General features: G+C 44.6%; 3 non-coding genes across 3 annotated transcripts; 2 read left to right on the top strand and 1 right to left on the bottom strand.

The window, feature by feature from the left end:
• The first annotated feature begins 6,516 nt into the window (after positions 1-6,516).
• trnar-ucu (transfer RNA arginine (anticodon UCU)) lies at positions 6,517-6,609 on the top strand. The gene is made up of 2 exons: positions 6,517-6,553; positions 6,574-6,609. It is a non-coding gene; the product is annotated as a tRNA-Arg (tRNA).
• A 3,876-nt stretch (positions 6,610-10,485) lies between these two features.
• trnaw-cca (transfer RNA tryptophan (anticodon CCA)) lies at positions 10,486-10,557 on the bottom strand. Its single transcript has one exon. It is a non-coding gene; the product is annotated as a tRNA-Trp (tRNA).
• Positions 10,558-18,128: 7,571 nt separating this feature from the next.
• Positions 18,129-18,214, top strand: trnak-uuu (transfer RNA lysine (anticodon UUU)). The gene is given in 2 exon segments: positions 18,129-18,165; positions 18,179-18,214. It is a non-coding gene; the product is annotated as a tRNA-Lys (tRNA).
• Positions 18,215-19,055: the final 841 nt, after the last annotated feature.

Raw genomic sequence — 19,055 nt, 5'->3', positions numbered from 1 at the left:
CAGAGTATCGGTAAACACAGCGAGAGATACAGAGTATCGGTAAACACAGCGAGAGACACAGAGTATCGGTAAACACAGCGAGAGATACAGAGTATCGGTAAACACAGCGAGAGATACAGAGTATCTGTAAACACAGTGAGAGATACAGAGTATCGGTAAACAAAGTGGGAGGTACAGAGTATCGGTAAAAAAAACGAGAGATACAGAATATCGGGAAACACAACGAGAGATACAGAGTATCGTTAAACACAGCGAGAGATTCAGAGTATCGGTAAACACAGCAAGAGATACAGAGTATCGGTAAACACAGCGGGAGATACAGAGTATCGGTAAACACAGCGGGAGATACAGAGTATCGGTAAACACAGCGAGAAATACAGAGTATCCCTGAACAGAGCGAGAGATACAGAGTATCGGTAAACACAGCGAGAGATACAGAGCATCCCTAAACAGAGCGAGAGATACAGAGTATCGGTAAACACAGCGAAATAGACAAGAGAAATGGAAAAATACAAACTGTCTCAAACGCTAACAGACAATGACAGGTCGATGCTCGGTGTCAGTCAGAGGAGCTGGGACGTTTGCAGCTTAATTTGTCTCCTTGGCGAAGCTGGGCAAATTGCCTCTTTCGTAACAAGTGGTCATCGGTTCGATTCACAGTGGAGCCGTTTTATTCTCCCTGATATTTACCTCATTTGTGGATTAAACGACAAAATAACACAGGGTGGAATTTGTATTAATTCCGGAGCCAACAAGGAAAGGACTGCAGAACTGCAATGCGGAAGTGCTTGTTCTTTGCACAGACGGACCTCTCATTGAAGTAGCAAGCACTTTGAGCTTCACAAATTATTGAATTGTTGGAGCATAGAAGGAGGTCATTCGGCCCGTCGAGTCTGTACCGGCTCTTTGTAAGAGTATTCCAATTCCTCCCATTCCCATGCTCTTTCCCCGTAGCCCTGCAATATTTTCCCTTACACTATTTATCCAATTCCCTTTTGAAAGCCACGATTGAATTTGTTTGCAACACCCTTTCAGGCAGTGCATTCCAGATCAGAACTTCTCGCTGCTTTTTCTTTTTTCCTCATGTCGCCTTTGGTTCTTTTGCCAATCACCTTAAATCTGTGTCCGCTGGTTCTTGAGCCTTCCGCCAATGGGAACACTTTCTCCATACTTACTTTATCTAAAGCCGTCATGATTTTGAACACTTCCATCAAATCTCCTCTCAACCTTCTCTGTTCGAAGGAGAACAACCCCAGCTTCTCCAGTCGATTCGTGGAAATGAAGTCCCTCATCCCTGGAACCATTTCTGCACCTTCTTTTCTGCAGCGCTTCTGCACCGTCTCTAATTCCTTCAAATCCTTCCTAAACTGTGGTGTCCAGATGCTCCAGTTGTGGCCGAACCAGTGTTTTATAAAGGTTTAACATAACTTCCTTGTTTTTGTGCGCTACGCCTCTATTTATAAAGCCCAGGATCCAGTCTCCTTTTTAACTTCATTCTCAATCTGTCCTGCCACCTTCAAAGATTTGTGCCCAGATCCCACCAGGTCTCTGTTTCTGCACCCCCTTCAGTATTGTAACATTTCGTTTATTTTGCCTCTCCTCGTTCTTCCTTTCAAAATATATCAGTTCGCACTTCTCTGCATTAAATTTCATTTGCCACGTGCCCACCCATTCCACCAGCCTGTCTATGTCCTCTTGAAGTCTATTACTATCCTCATCACTGTTTACTACACTTCTAACTTTTGAGTTATCTGCAATTTTTGAAATTGTGCCCTGTGCACCCAAGTCCAAGTCATCATTATATATCAAGAAATCAGCGGTCCTCGTACCGACCACTGGAGAACACCACTGTATATCTTCAAGAAACAACCGTTCAACACTACACTCTGTTTCCTGTCATTTAGCCAATTCGCATCCATGCTGCCACTGCCCCTACTTATTCCAATAGCTTCAATTTTGCTGACAAGCGTATTATATTACCTCAAGACTGGACTATTCCAATGGTCTCCTGGCTGGCCTCCCATCTCCCCCCCTTACATCCAATACTCCGCTGACCGTAACCTAACCCCGTTCTCCTATCTCCCCTGTGATCACTGACCTACATTGATTCCCAGTACGGGAAAGCCTCGATTTTAAAATTCTCATCCTTGTTTTCCAATCCCTCCATGGCTTCGCCCCTCCCTATCTCTGTCACCTCCGACAGCCCTACAGTTCTCATCCTCGTTTTCAAATCCCTCCACAGCTTCACCCCTCCCGATCTCTCTAACTTCCACCAGCCGTACATTTCTCCTCCTTGTTTTCAAATCCCTCCATGGCCTCGCCACTCCCTATCTCTGAAACCTCCTACAGCCCACCAATTCCAGTCCTTGTTTTCAAATCCCTCCATGGCCTCCCCCTCCCTATCTCTGTAACTTCCACCAGCCGTACATTTCTCCTTCTTGTTTTCAAATGTTTCCATGGCCTCGCCCCTCCCTATCTCTATCACCTCCTCCAGCCCTACAACCCTCCGAGATCTCTGTGCTCCTCCAATTCTTGCTTCTTGTGCATCCCCGATTTTAATCGCTCCACCATTGACGGCCGTGCTTTCAGCTGCCTCGGCCCTAAGCTCTGGAATTCCTGCCCTGAATCTCTCCGCCTCTCTACCTCTCTCTCCTCATTTAAGATGCTCCTTAAAACCTCCATCTTTGACCAAGATTTTATTCACCTATCTTAAAACCTCCTTACGTGGCTTAGTGTGAAATTTTGTTTGATTACGCTCCTGTGAGTTGGGGAGTCTATAACGAGGGGGCACAGATTTAAGGTGAGAGGGGAGAGATACAAAAGGGTCCAGAGGGGCAATTTTTTCACTCAAAGGGTGGTGAGTGTCTGGAACGAGCTGCCAGAGGCAGTAGTAGAGGCGGGTACAATTTTGTCTTTTAAAAAGCACTTGGACAGTTACATGGGTAAGATGGGTATAGAGGGATATGGGCCAAGTGCAGGCAATTGGGACTAGCTTAGTGGTATAAACTGGGCGACATGGACATGTTGGGCCGAAGGGCCTGTTTCCATGTTGTAACTTCTATGATTCTATGATTCTATGATAAATGCAAGTTGTTCTTCTTGTTGTGTGGCATTTTATCAACCGCATTGCCGTCATCAACCCTCTCCGTTACCTCATTCAAGTTAGTCAAACATGATTTGCCTTTAACAAATCCATGCTGGCTTTCCTTTATTAATCCACACTTGCCCAAGTGACTATTCATTTTGGCCCAGATCATCGTTTCTAAACGCATCACACCTCCGAGTTTAAATTGACTGGTCTTTAGTTGCCGGGTTTATCCTTACACCCTATTTGAACAAGGATGTTCCATTGGTAATTATCCAGTCCTCTGGCATCACCCCCGCTTCCACGGCGGATTGGAAGATTATGACCAGCACCTCTGAAATTTCCACCCTTACTTCCCTCAGAAACCTTGAAAGCATCCCATCTGGACCGGGTGACTTATCAACTTTAAGCATAGCCAGCCTTTCAAATGCCTCCTCTGTATCAATTTTCACCCCATCCAGTATCTCAACAACCTCCCTTTTTACTGTGACTTTGGCAGCATCTTCTTCCTTGGTAGAGACAGACGCAAAGTACTCATTTAGTGCCTCAGTCATGCCATCTGCCTCCATGCGTCGATCTCTTTTTTGGTCACTAATCGGCTCCACCCTTCCTCTTATTCCCATTTCGCTAATTATATGCCTACAGAAGACTTTTGGATTACCTCTTCTGTTAACCGCCAATCTATGTTCGTATTCTCTCTTTACCCCTCTTATTTACTTTTTCACGGTACTTCTTATATTCAGCCTGGTTCTCACTTGTATTGTCAAACTGACATCTGTCATTAACCCCCTTTATCTGCTTCATTTAACCCCCTATCTCTTTCCTCATCCAGCGGGCTCTGGCTTTAGTTGCCCTGCCTTCCCCCTACTGGGAATCTACTTAGAGTGCACCCGAAACATCTTCTCTTAAAATGCCACCCATTGTTCGATTACATTTTAGCCTGCCAATCTTTGATTCCAATTTACACGGGCCAGGAACGTTCTCAACCCACTTGAATTGGCCCTCCTCCTATCAAGTATTTTACTCAAAATAGCTCCTTCTCCTTTTGCATAACTAATCTAAACCTTATGATACTATGATCACCGTTCCCTAAATATTCCCCAAGTGACACTTGCTCCACTTGACCCACCTCATTCCCCAGAACCAGATCCTTCCTCGTTAATATTAACACTTGTGACGTATTTGAATGTTCGTTGCATTTAATGTAAGATGTTTGACCTGCGAATACTGTTCTACAGGGCTTATTTTACAAACTTCTTCACCTACAACCGGCAACCAATCTCCATTAAAGGTTGCGAAGCGAAGCTGGTTTGAGAGCAGTTTTCGGCGTTCAGCTTTTCTCCACAATGTGTAGAAACGCATTTAGAGCACATCTTAAAATCAATGAGAATGTCACGCACAAAACAGTTGGGATGGAACCGTCACTTATAATAATTACAAAGTGTAATAGATTACAAAGAGAAAAAGCGAATCCAATCTCTCAGTCTCTCTCTCTGTCACTTTCTCGGTGAGTGAACGTAAACCAGCAGAAGAAGCTAAAACAAAGAACTGAGCAGTTTTGTTTGTTTCCTTTTCCTTCGGGCGAGTACAGTTGAAGAGAATGGTTTCTGTTTCCTGCTGGACATATAACTGGAATGAGCAGTGTATCAGGTTCCCATGGTTACCCAGTGAAACATCCACGTTTATATCTCACATTTGCACTGAAACCTTACTTCCTCACTAATTATTGGAAACTTTTGGTAAGGTTCAATCACACTTCAGAAGTCCAGAAGCACAAAGAAAGGTGGACATTTCATGGTGACGTAACCTACAGGCGAGAGAGGTTTGCAGGTTTACCTGGAGCTGTAAATGTATAAACTCCTTCCAATGTACAAACTCCCCTCACCAACAGTAATTCAATTCTAACTGATCTGAGACTTTGGACATTATTGGTGATTATACTTTGTGGAGTTAAAGCAGCAGTAAATCCGTTGTGTGTTATATACAGAGCAGTTCAGTCAATATAAAACATTGTCATCCGACCGACCATGAGCAATGCCACAGGGGGTATGTTAGGTTAGGGACAGTTCTGCCTCCAGCAGTTGGCCTCTCGGTCACACATCCGGCATCACCTCTCGGTCTCACACTTCAAAGTCACGCCTAAATATAAACACATTTCTTCTTCAGACTTTTACATGGAGATCAACAATTCACAAGTCAAGATGGAAAGGGTAAACAAATCAAATATTTAAGAACGTTAACAGATAGAAAATTCACCATAAATGACTGAGAAAAAATGAAGCAAACGGATCAAGATGAACAATTAGCAAAAGGTAACAATTAAAGAAAGGAGAAGGGGAACCGATCAAATCGTTTTTGAAAAATACTTTCGGTTTACATTTTAGTTTCTCCGTTAAGTTGGGGACGTACATCGAGAAATATTTTTCGTAACATCATAAAGACAATTAGAATAAACATTTCACAAAGTCGGCCTTAATCTTACTTATACGATAGCGTGTTATGTGTTTGTAAAATCTGCAATTGTTTTACCATTCTTCAAGTTTAGAGAGATGCTCTGAATATATGTTCTACATTGAAACGTAAGTGGATTAATAAAATAAAATGAGGAAATCTGTTTAAAAATATGAAGAGCTGATTTTCCATGTTGAATATATATTTATATACACAACTGTCATTTGTGAAATGATGGAATGTATTTATTTCTATATCTGTACGGGTAAGGAAATCCCCATTGGATAATCTCCAGGAATCAGTCAAGTACTTAAATTAGTTTGTTAAACCCAAAGCACCCTTTGGGATTTGCTGATTGAACATTTGCATGGAAATCGCGACCATCACAAAGCATTGGAGCAAATATACCCGCTGAGGCTTCGGGGCTGTTACTGATTTATTTCTATCACTGAGTAACCTATTTTAAAGAGGGTGAAGGTACAAATCGAATGATAAGAGTCTGGGTTAGAGATGGAACAAATGAAAGTATCAAATTTAATAACACTGATTCCACAAACACTGTACACCACATCCTTTAAACATTGTGAACTGTTTCGACATAAAACTGGTGAGGGTGTAAAAAGAAAGTAACAGAAAAAAAGCTCATTAATGTCTCAAATTTAATTTTGATATTGTTGCACAAACACTGAACAGACCATGCCTAAAACACTGTCCCGATCTAAAATTATTCGGCAGGAACCTGAGCCACACTGAAAATGCTGTGATTTCAACCTGGTTCAAAACACGCAGCCTTCTGATTTGGAGTCAGACGCGACTGTTCTTGGACCAGGACCACAACAAGCGGCTGGAGCCGGATCCATTGGAGGGCGATCGGTGCAGACTGCCGCCGCGGCTCTCGGAATGTGAGAGGCGGAAGCAGGAGCAGCATTACCGCCTCAACCACAGCACAGGATCCCCGCTCTCCCGCCCATTGCATAACTGACTCTGTGGCGCAATGGATAGCGTGTTGGACTTCTACCTAATAATTTGGAAGAGATATTCAAAGGTTGTGGGTTCGAGTCCCACCAGAGTTGAACTTTAGCTTCGGGAGCTGGGAAGTGAAATTTTGCAGCAAAACCGCAACAGGATCATTAATGTCCGTCAAGGATGAGAAACTGCCCCCGACACTTCATCTCACACAAGTGGCTCCAGTCACACCCGAATTTATGATTCTAAATCCACTCTGAGCTGGATTGGCGAAACACTCTCAAGGAGGAGACTCATCCTCTGCTCAGACCGAAAGTCAATCTGCTGGACTTCCGGCTCTATCAGACTGCATGTTCCTTCAGACAGGTTTCTAACTGGACACATGCATCCTGCTGCCGTGCGAGCATTGGTTCTTGAGGGGTAGAATTCTTGTTTGCTGCAATTCTATTCCTGTAGAACTACTCCTGCAGTGCAGGATGGAAAGCATCCTGGCTGAGCGGTCCAAGGTGCTGGTTTGAAGCTCCAGTTAAATCCCACGATTTATAGATGGATCAAAATCATAGTTTGCGTCTCCAAAACCGCAACCTCCCTCCTGTAAACAACTTACTTGACTTCGTCCTCACCAATCTGCCTGTCGCAAATGCATCTGTCCATGACAGTATTGGTAGGAGTGACCACTGCACAGTCCTTGTGGAGATCAAGTCCCGCCTTCGAACTGAGGAGACCATCCAACGTGTTGTGTGGCACGACCACCGTGCGAAATGGGATAGATTCAGAACAGATCTGGCAGCTCAAAACTGGGCATCAGCAGCAGCAGATTTGTATTCCAGCACAATCTGTAACCTCATGGCCCGGCATATTCCTCACTCTATCATTACCAACAAGCCAGGAGATCAACCCTGGTTCAATGAGGAGTGTAGAAGAGCATGCCAAGAGCAGCACCAGGCGTACCTAAAAATGAGGTGCCAACCTGTTAAGCTACAACTCAGGACTACATACGTGCTAAACAGCGGAAGCAACATGCTCGACAGAGCTAAGCGATTCCACAACCAGCGGATCAGATCAAAGCTCTGCAGTCCTGCCACATCCAGTCGTGAATGGTGGTGGACAATTAAACAACTAACGGGAGGAGGAGGCTCTGCCAACATCCCCATCCTCAATGATGGCGGAGTCCAGCACGTGAGTGCAAAAGACAAGGCTGAAGCGTTAGCAACCATCTTCAACCAGAAGTGCCGAGTGGATGATCCATCTCGGCCTCCTCCCGATATCCCCACCATCACAGAAGCCAGTCTTCAGCCAATTCGATTCACTCCACGTGATATCAAAAAACGGCTGAGTGCACTGGATACAGCAAAGGCTATGGGCCTCGACAACATCCCAGCTGTAGTGCTGAAGATTTGTGCTCCAGAACTAGCTGCGCCTCTAGCCAAGCTGTTCCGGTACAGCTACAACACTGGCATCTACCCGACATTGTGGAAAATTGCCCAGATATGTCCTGTCCACAAAACACAGGACAAATCCAATCCGGCCAATTACCGCCCCATCAGTCTACTCTCAATCATCAGCAAAGTGATGGAAGGTGTCGTCGACAGTGCTATCAAGCGGCACTTACTCACCAATAACCTGCTCACCGATGCTCAGTTTGGGTTCCGCCAGGACCACTCGACTCCAGACATCATTGCAGCCTTGGTCCAAACATGGACAAAAGAGCTGGATTCCAGAGGTGAGGTGAGAGTGACTGCCCTTGACATCAAGGCAGCATTTGAACGAGTCTGGCACCAAGGAGCCCTAGTAAAATTGAAGTCAATGGGAATCAGGGGGAAAAATCTCCAGTGGCTGGAGTCATACCTAGCGCAAAGGAAGATGGTAGTGGTTGTTGGAGGCCAATCATCTCAGCCCCAGGACATTGCTGCAGGAGTTCCTCAAGGCAGTGTCCTAGGCCCAACCATCTTCAACTGCTTCATCAATGACCTTCCCTCCATCATAAGGTCAGAAATAGGGATGTTCGCTGATGATTGCACAGTGTTCAGTTTCATTTGCAACCCCTCAAATAATGAAGCAGTCCGAGCCCGCATGCAGCAAGACCTGGGCAACATCCAGGCTTGGGCTCATAAGTGGCAACTAACATCCGCGCCAGACAAGTGCCAGGCAATGACCATCTCCAACAAGAGAGAGTCTAAGCACCTCTCCTTGACATTCAATGACATTACCATCGCCGAATCCCCCACCATCAACATCCTGGGGGTCACCATTTACCAGAAAATAAACTGGACCAGCCAATTAAATACTGTGGCTAAAACAGCAGGTCAGAGGCTGGGTATTCTGCGGCGAGTGACTCACCTCCTGACTCCCCAAAGTCCTTCCACCATCTACAAGGCACAAGTCAGGAGTGTGAATGAATAGTCTCCACTTGATTGGATGAGTGCAGCTCCAACAACACTCAAGAAGCTCGACACCATCCAGGACAAAGCAGCCCGCTTGATTGGCACCCCATCTACCAGCCTTAACATTCACTCCCTTCACCACCGGCGCACAATGGCTGCAGTGTGTACCATCCACATGATGCACTGCAGCAACTCGCCAAGGCTTCTTCGACAGCACCTCCCAAACCCGCGACCTCTACCACCTGGAAGGACAAGAGCAGCAGGCACATGGGATCAACACCACCTGTACGTTCCCCTCCAAGTCACACACCATCGCGACTTGGAAATCTAACGCCGTTCCTTCATCGTCGCTGGGTCAATATCCTGGAACTCCCTTCCTAACAGCACTGTGGGAGAACCGTCACCACACGGACTGCAGCGGTTCAACAAGGCGGCTCATCACCACCTTCTCGAGGGCAATTAGGGATGGGCAATAAATGCTGGCCTCGGCAGCGACGCCCACATCCCATGAACGAATAAAAAAAAATACTAAACTTTGCAACAGAGTAGTCCGGGGGAACCACATGGCAATTCAAATAAGTAGATGCATTTTGGAACACACCAATTATACCTTCAACTCTGGTCGAAATGTTCACAATCAAAATGATTGTTTGACTTAGCAGAGACTCGAATTAACAATCTTGCCTTTCCCGATCAAGTACTGTCATGTAAGGACCGCGCACTGACTGATTGCGCCGCGAGAGTCCGGTCACTTTGATCACCTGTCCCACTCTGCTGGAAAGAATCTTAATTGTAAGAGGCCCTTACCTGTGGAAACGTATCCAGTCACTGTGATCAAACTAATATCTGCACTTTCACTTTCAGCTTCTTTCACATCCTCTGCCCCATCGCACGACAAGCGGGTTTTCTGCGAACAGGTCAAAATGAACATTGCCGGAAATTCTATCAGTGGTTGGAATTGAACCCAGCGCCCACACAGCGATTAGATTTATTGTCTTAAAGCAGTGAGCTTCGTTCGCAAATCGCCTTGCCAGTCTTTCACGTTTTGTTTAATGCCTAAATAAATACATTGGAGCTAATTGACCGCATTTACGCCGGGCTGGGGTTGTTCTGCTAAGAACAGAGAAGGTTCAGAGGAGATTTGATGGAAGTGTTCAAAGTCATAAAGGGTTCAGATAATGTTAATAAAGAGAAGCTGTTCCTATTGACGGAAGTGTCGGGAACAAGAGGACACAGATTTGTGGTGATTGGCAAAAGAACCAAAGGAGACATGAGGAAATTCTTTTTTACCCAGCGAATAGTTATGATCTGGAATGCGCTGCCTGAAAGGCTGGTGGAAGCAGATTCAATCGTGGCTTTCAAAAAGAATTTGATAAATACTTGAAGGGGAAAATGCAGGGCCACGGGGAAAGGGACGGGGAATGGGGCCAATGGGATTGTTCTTACAAAAGGCAGGTAAGGAATTGATGGGTCGAATGGCCTCCTTCTGTGGTGTGTTCATTCTGTGATAAATATTATTTTCCATGCAGTGAACAGACCATCCCTGAAAGACTGCCCCGCGATAAAACAGAGTGACGCTGAAACGTTGCGAAAATGCAATGACCCCGACATGATTCGAACACGCATCCTTCTGATCTGGAGTCAAACGCGCTACCGTTGCGCCACGAGGTCTACAGCAAGCAGCTGGATCCGGATCCATAGGAGGGAGATCGGTACCGACCGCCACAGGGACTCGAAGAGGCGGAAGCAGCAACAGCAACAGCGCAGGAGCCCCGCTCTCGAATCCAGCCGTTCCCAGCGGAGAGCTGCCAGTCCCGGCCTGAGCCCTCACTGGGAGCCGCCTGCCATTCTTTCTTCACAGAACGGGACCAATCCAGTTTCTGCTCACACACAAGCTCAGGAATCCCACTCCTGACAGGTTCACTTATTTAAACCTTGTTTAGATTCTGTAAATTGGGATTTAATTCAATCCTCATCTGCCCTCCGCCCTGTCAGTTCAGGACTTTATTTAAACCGATACTTGGAGCTCTGTTTTACAGGGTGCCGCCTGTTCATGCATTTCTCAGTCCCACTACAAACACTGATTGCTGCTAACTTCTGCTTAATACAAAGTGCTCAGGAACGAGGGAATTTCTCCTGGGTACTGAGTTCGAGTTAAGGAACAATAGAGGTGCGATTACACTACTTGGTGTATTCTATTGGCCAACAGCTGGTGGGACGGATATCGAGGAACAAATTTGCAGGGAAATTACAGAGAGGTGCAAAAGCCATAGAGTATTAATAACCGGGGATTTCCAATATCCTCATGTGGACTGAGATAACAATAATACAAGGCACAAAGAAGGGGAAGAATTTTTGAAATGTGTTCAGGATAACATTCTCGACCAGTACGTTTCTGGCCCACTGAGGAAGGAGGCATTGCTGGACTTGGTTCAAAGGAATGAGGCGGGCCAAGTGGAGCAAGTGTCAGTGGGGGAGCATTTAGGGAGCAGCGATCAGTTTCATAAGGATTAGAATAGCTATGGAAATGGACTCTGTCAACTCTAAAGTAAAAATACTCAATTGGAGGAGGGCCAATTTCAGTGGGATGAGAACAGATCTGGCCCCGGTAAATTGGAATCCAACATTGTCTGACAAAACTATAATTGGACAGTGGGCGGCTTTTAAAAAGATGATTCGGGTAGAGAGAAGGTACATTCCAACGAGGTAGAAAGGTAGGGGAACTAAAGCCAGAGCTCCATGGATAATAAGAGAGATAGAGAGTAAGATGAAGGGGGGAAAAGTGGCGTATGACAGGTGTCAGGTTGATAATACAAGTGCCAACCAGAGACAATAGAGAAAGATCAGAGGGGAAGTGAAAAAGGAAATAAGAGGGGCAAAGAGAGAGCATAAGAAAGCGGAAAACATAAAAGGGAATCAAAAAGTATTCTACAGACAAGTTAACAGTAAACGGGTAGTAAGAGGAGGGTTGGGGACGATTCGGGACCATCAAGGAGATCTACTCATGGAGGCAGTGGGCATGGCAGAGGTACAAAATGAGTACTGTGCATTGGTCTTTACCAAGGAAGAAGATGCTGCCAGATTCTAGGTAAAGTAAGATATAGTTAAGATTCTGGATGGGCTAAAAAATGAGAAAGAAGAGGTACTAGAAAGGCTTGCTGTACTTAAAATAGATAAGTCAACTGGTCCGGATGTGATGCAACCTAGGATGCTGAGGGAAGTAAAGGGGAAAATTGCAGAGGTACTGGCCATAATCTTCCAGACATCCTTATATATGAGGATGGTGCCAGAGGACTGGAGAATTGCAAAGGTTACAACCTTGTTCAAAAAAAAGGGTGTAAAGATAAACCGAGCGACTATAGGTCAGTCAGTTTAACCTCGGTGATGGGGAAAGTTTTGGAAATGATAATCCGGGACAGAATGAACAGTCACTTGGACGAGTGTGGATTGATTAGGGAATGCCAGCACGGATTTGTTAAAAGCAAATCGTGTTTTACCAACTTGATAAAGTTGTTTGATGAGGTAACAGAGAGGGTAGATGAGGTCAATGCAGTTGACGTGGTGTATATGGACTTTCAAAAAGCGTTTGATCAAGTGTCACGTGGTAGGCTATTGATCAAGATTGCAGCCCATGGAACACAGGGGGCAAAAACAATATGGTTACAGAACTGGCTAAATGACAGGAAACAGAGAGTTGTGGTGAACGGTTGTTTTTCGGACTGGAGGGAGGTGGGCAATGGTGTTCCATAGGGGTCGGTGCTGCGATAACGTCTTTTCTTGATATATATTATTTACTTGGGCTTGGGAGTAAATGGTACAATATCAATATTTGCAGATGACACAAAACGTGGACGGGTAGAGAACAGTGAGGTGGATAGACATGAATAGGATATGGACACGCTGGTGACATGGACGGACACGTGGCAGATGAAGTTTAACGCGGAAAAATGCGAGATGATGCATTTCGGTGTGAAAAAAGAGGAAAGGCAATATAAACTAGAGAGCAGAATTCTAAAAGGGTGAGAGGAACACAGGGACCTGGGGGTATATGTGCGCAAATCGTTGAAAGTGGCAGGGCAGGTTGAGAAAGCGGTTTAAAAAGCAGTCGGGGTCCTGGGCTTTATAAAGAGGAAGTCATGATGAACCTTTATAAAATACTATTTCGGCCACAAATGGAGTATTGGGTCCAGTTCTGGGCAGTGCACTTTTGGAAGGATGTGAAGGCCTTGAGAGGGCGCAGAGGAGATTTACTAGAATGATTCCAGCAATGAGGGACTTAAATTACATGGATAGACTGGAGAACCTGGGATTGTTCACCTTGGAACTGAGAAGGCTGAGAGGACATTTGATCGAGATATTCAAAATCATGAAGGGCCTAGACAGAGTAGATAGAGTGAAACTGTTCCCATTGGCGGAAGGGACATGAACCAAAGGGCATAGATTTAAGGTGATTGGCAAAAGAACCAAAGGTGATATGAGGAAAAACTTCTTTACACAGCGAGTGGTTGGAATCTTTGATTTTTGTGCTTTGCATGTGATGAAATTTCATCATTTTACAGACTGTATCTTAAGAGTGGGATTAAAAGCTCAGTGTTTACGATGCCAGGAATCTGGTGCAGCCGTTGTTAAATTTATCAAAGCAGGCAATTGTCGCCGTTTATCACAAGAACGCCCTAACTGGTTATGCGATCAAGATGAAAATAACGCAAAGATGGACAATTGATACAACACGAAAGGCATCGGGCTGTGACAAAAATCCCCACCATTTTGCTTTTCATCTCCATGTCACAGAGAATTAGCCTTTCGGGACCTTGTCTGTCAAGATGAATTGTGATTTCCGTGAAGCCAATGTTCCATTCCTTTATAGGTTTCATGTGCCTGCTTTGCGATCACAAGGTTTTTTTTTAGTCCACATGGTAAATGGTGGAATATTAGCTCTGCTCAGCCGCCAATGATCACGGTACATTTTCTTGCAGACAAAACACACATTAAACCCTGGAACTTTGAGGCGATGAATCCTCAGGAGAAATAAAATAAGGGCTCGAATCAATCCAACCAATAGCACCATCGAGACAAGTGAAGAGTCCACCTGCTAAACCAGTAATTCACTGAGCGAAACCTTGAGGCTGCAGTGACCAATATAAAAGCTGTCCACTGTCAGTTTACTTTTCCACAATGAATGGTTGAAGCTTGCGGGAGTGAAAATCCAACGAGCCGGTCTTCACTCTTAAACCAGCAACTGTGAAGTTAAGAGAAACGTGCCGGAGAAATACTCGATTTCAGCGCGGTGACACAAGGCCAGTGTAAAGCTCAGTTAATATGATCGCCGAGTGGCGAGAGGGTGGATTTGGAATTTCTGATCGACCGCACTGCGCATTTTCCAGATCTGCTTGGAGCACCAATCCCTTCAATTCATCACTTACAGGGACAATTCGATTCTCGGTTTCTTTTCCCTGAACTTGACGAGATCTTCAAAATTGAAAGCGACCCATATCAGAGCGAACCTCGTCACCGACATGCTCACAGATACAAAGCGGCCAAACTCTGCTTCAGTGAGATGAAAGCTCGTTCAATGAAAGTGCAGATCATTGAGGTGCCTTTAAAGTCCAGATTGTTTGAACTGAACTTCATCTGAAAGCGCTTGAGTTTCAGGTGGAGTGATTTGGGGACTTCTTTTCCCTCTTTACAAAAGTTTGAACCGCAAGTCAAGATCAAAATTCGAGGGCGAAATTTGGATTTCTCCGGGGTATGAACCTCGAATCTAGAATTATATCCCGACCTCATCGAGCCCAGAAATAAATCAAGGAGATTCAGTCCAAGTAAAATAATGGTATTGGAGAAAATAATTGGATTAAAGATAGACAAATCACCAGGACCTGATGTTTACCATCCCAGGGGATTAAATGGAGTAGGTGAGGAAATTGTACATGCTTCAGTCATGATCGTTTAAACTCTCTTGTTTCAGGAATTGTTCCATGGATTGAAAACTTGCCAATGTCATTCCATTATTTAGGAATGGGAGGAGAGATAAAGTAGGAAATTATAGACCTATTAGTCTGACGCCTATTGTCGGGCAGTTACCAGTATCTGTTATTAGGGAAGAGTGACTGAGCACTTGGATGAATATGAATTGATCAGAGAAGCCGGCGTGGATTTGTAAAGGGTAAGTCAAGTGTAACAAAACAAGTTGAACTTCTTGAAGATGTAATAATGTGGTAGATAATGCAGTGTCTATGGGTGTTATATGTATATTGACTTCCAGAGGCAATCGATAAGGGACCACATAAGAGACTGTTAACAGAAATGAGATCACATGGAAATTAAAGCAACCTATTGACATGAGTTGGTTTGGAGGTAGGAGACAGAGAGTAGGGATAATGGATCTGTGCTCAAATTGACAGGATGTGATTAATGATGTCCCACAGGGATCTGTACCGGGGCATCAGCTTTTTACTATATGTATAAATGAGGCAAATGAAGAAATCGAGAGCCATATATCCAAGTTTGTCGACTACACCAAGTTCGGTGACACAGTGAGTAATGTTGATGGGAGCATAAAGTTGCAAAGCGAAATTGATAGATGAAGTGAGTTGGTGAAACTGTGGCAGATGGAGCTTATATAGAATTACATAGAATGTACATCACAGAAACAGACAATTCGGCCCAACTAGACGATGCCGGTTTTAATGCTGCAGACGCGCCTCCTTCAACCCCTCTTCATCTAACCCAATGAGCAAACTCGAATATTCCTTTCTCCTCCCTGTGTTTATCTCGCTTCCCTGCAAATGCATCCATGCTTTTCGCCTTAATTATTCCTTGTGGTAGTGAGTTGCACATTGTAGCGAGCCTCATTGTAAATATGTTTCTCTTGAATGCCATATTGGATTAATGTGACGATCTTATATTTATGGCCCCAATTTTGGACTCCACCCCACAAAATTGCAAACACCTCTGACTTCTCAAACCCTTGCATAATCTTAAAGTCCTATTTCATGTCACCCTCAGCCTTCTATTTTCTATGGAAAGAGCCGTAGGCTCTTCAATCTTTCAATATTGGGAAGTGTGAGGTCATCCACTTTGGACCTAAGCAAGATAGATGAGAATATTTTCCAACTGGTGAGAAACTAGGAACTGTAGAGGAGGAAAGATGTTTACAGGTCCAAGTGTAGAAATCATGAAAAGTCAGTGGACAGTCACAAAAAAATAATTAAAAAGGCGAATGGAAATTTGGCCTTTGTCTTAAGGGAGCTGGAATTCAAAGGGGTGGAAGTTATGTTACAGTTATATAAACTCTGATGAGACCACAGTTCGAGTCCTGCATTCAGTTCTGGGCACCACACCTCAGGGAGGATATATTGGCCTTGGAGGAGCTGCAGCGCGGATTCACCAGAATTATACCGGGGCTAAAATGTTTAAATTATGCGGACAAGTTGAATAGAAAATGTTTGTATTTCCTTGTGTACAGAAGATTAAGTGATGATGTATTCGAGTTGTTGAAGGTGATTTCATGTACCAATGGTGTGTGTGTGAGCTGTGAAACAGCTTGAAATCCCAATCGGCTCCACCACTGGGGACTGAGTCTTCCAACATGCAGGGATTTTCACTCGTGCAAGTTTCATCCACATTTTCTGCTCTTCATTTCTCCGACCTGCTTGTTGCGCCTTTCCCTTCAATTCAGGACTTACAGGGAAAACTCGATTCTGCGGTCAATCTTCGGGTCACGTGGTGAGATTTCAAATAATTGAAATCGACCCTGATCAAACCCAATATCGTCACCAACACGTTTGACGAATGCAAAGCGGCTTCTCTCGCGGTTTTGCTGCACAACTCGTTCAAAGATACTGTCGGTAATTGGAGGGTCTTTCAAGTCATGACACGAACATAACAGTTCGCACTGCCGTTTTCCCCAAGACGCTTCAGATTCATGTGGAATGATTTCGGTCTGGCGGTTAAATCCGTTCCCTTTTTACGAATCCGCCTTTGAACCCTGGACTTTAATATTTTTGATAACCGATACTAAATCGCTTTGTCCTGTACTGTACATTACTTTTTAAATATTACAGATAAGCGGAGCACTTGAGCTGTCACAGCTGTGACTTTGACTTTTCTCCCTCTCCTCTCGATCTCCCCGACAACTGCCACTGACCACAATCTTCTGTCACACTTCTCCATCAGAAAGTTCCGAGCCTCGGTTTTCAAATGAAATAACGCCCGTCTCTTCAATCAACGACAGCCCAGAGAGAGTTTCTTAGTTTCAGCTCCCAATTTCTCCAATTCCTCAAATTAGCATGAAAATAATTGTCCTTAAGTTAATAATAATAACAATATAATTAAAAGTTCTGATGGTCTGGGTTTTTTTTCCCGATGCCACGGCTTTTAACGGTCACTGCGGATGTTTAACGAAGCGCCTCTTGGTTGGAGGCTTCTGTGTGGGAAAGATCACGAAGCGATAATTGAGAGACCGAGGATGAAGCTGTTTGATGGGAGCACTGGTGACACAGACCGTGCGCGGTTCCAGTGGCGCAATCGGTCAGCGCGCGTTATTTCTACAATAATTATACGCTCGAGAAATGCTGGGGTTGTGAGCTCCAGCGCGATCTGAAGTAGATGAAACTGCTCAACATTTTGAATGGAGTTCAAGGTACAACCGGTTCATGTCCCCATGTGGGCACTGAGGCTCCTCTGGCCTCCCGTCTTGCAATAGCAGGTGAGAGTTTATTTGTTAAAAGGAGGGACAGGGGGCAATTGGCGACAGCTGAAATGGTAAAGCGGCCGGCACGACATCTTTAAATCGAAAGAACCAAACACACAATTCTTCTTTCAGTGAAGCAGGTATTGATCGGTTTGAAGTGTCGTGCAGGGAAAATTCGGGAGGCAAATCTGCTGCCTGGTGTCACGGTGCAACGGGTGAAATTATTCCGCTTTCAATTGTTGATCGGCTGAAAGATCGAGAGGCGTTTTCCAGCTCCCGTGTGGAACAAGTTTAGCTTTGGAGCCATTGGGTAAAGTATTTTTTTAAATTGCTGCTAACGAATGACAAGACATTTTGTACAAACAAGAAGAATTGCAAAATCACGAGTTCACTGTCCATGTTTCTTACATCATATTCAACAGAAACAAGGATTCTCCTCAATACGTTGCTGAAAATTCGATAAAAGGGATACTCCCCCGAATTCGACATCGACAGGGGTAATTCAGAGTCCGACCATGAATCTGTATGATGGAAACCAATCCAACAGCGAGCCTGGATAGCTCAGTCGGGAGAGCATCAGACTTTTAAGAGCAGGTAGTGATCTGAGGGCCCAGGGTTCAAGTCCCTGTTCAGGCAAAAACTTTTAAAAGTTCTGCTTTTCCAGCGGACCAAAATCAGCGAAAGGAGCAAGAGTTGGCCATCCAGTCCCTCGAGCCTGCTTCGCCAATTTGATCAGGTCATCGCTGATTTTCGACCTCAACTCCACTTTCCCGACCTGTCCCCATATCCCTTGAGTTCCTTCGTGTCCAGCATTCTATCTATCTCAGTTTTGAATCTATTCAATGGCTCAGCATCCACAGCCCTCTGGGGTAGAGAATTCCAATAGTTCACAACCTTCTCAGTGAAGAAATTATTCCTCATCTCTGTACTGAATGGCCGGGCCCTTATCTTGAGATGATCACCATTAGCTCTAGACTCTCCAGCAAGGGGAAACAGCATCCCAGCATCTACCCCGTCAAGCCCTCGAAGGATTTTATATGTTTCAATGAGATCAAATGATCATTGAAAACTCCAGAGAATATGGACCCATTCTACTCAATCTCTCCTCACAAGACAACCCTCTCATCCCAGGAATCAATCGAGTGAACCTTTGTTGCATCCACTCTAAGGCAAGTGTATCGTTCCGCAGGTAAGGAGATCAAAACTGTACAGAGTACTCCAGATGTGGTCTTACCAAACCCTATATAATTACAGCAAGGCTTCCTTATCTTTGTACTCCAACCACCTCGTAATAAAGGGCAACATACCATTTGCTTTTCTAATTGCTTGCTGCATCTGCATGTTAACTTTCTGTGATCCGTGTGCAAGAGCACACAAATCCCTCTGAATACCAACATTTCGCAGTCTCTCACCTTTAAAAAGATATTCTGCTTTTATATTCTTCCTACCAAAGTGAATAACCTCACATTTCCCCACA

The sequence above is a fragment of the Heptranchias perlo genome, chromosome 20, assembly GCF_035084215.1.
Source record: "Heptranchias perlo isolate sHepPer1 chromosome 20, sHepPer1.hap1, whole genome shotgun sequence".
Lineage (NCBI taxonomy): Eukaryota > Metazoa > Chordata > Chondrichthyes > Hexanchiformes > Hexanchidae > Heptranchias > Heptranchias perlo.
Note: the sequence above shows the minus strand (reverse complement) of the source record. Positions and strands in the feature narration are given on the sequence as shown.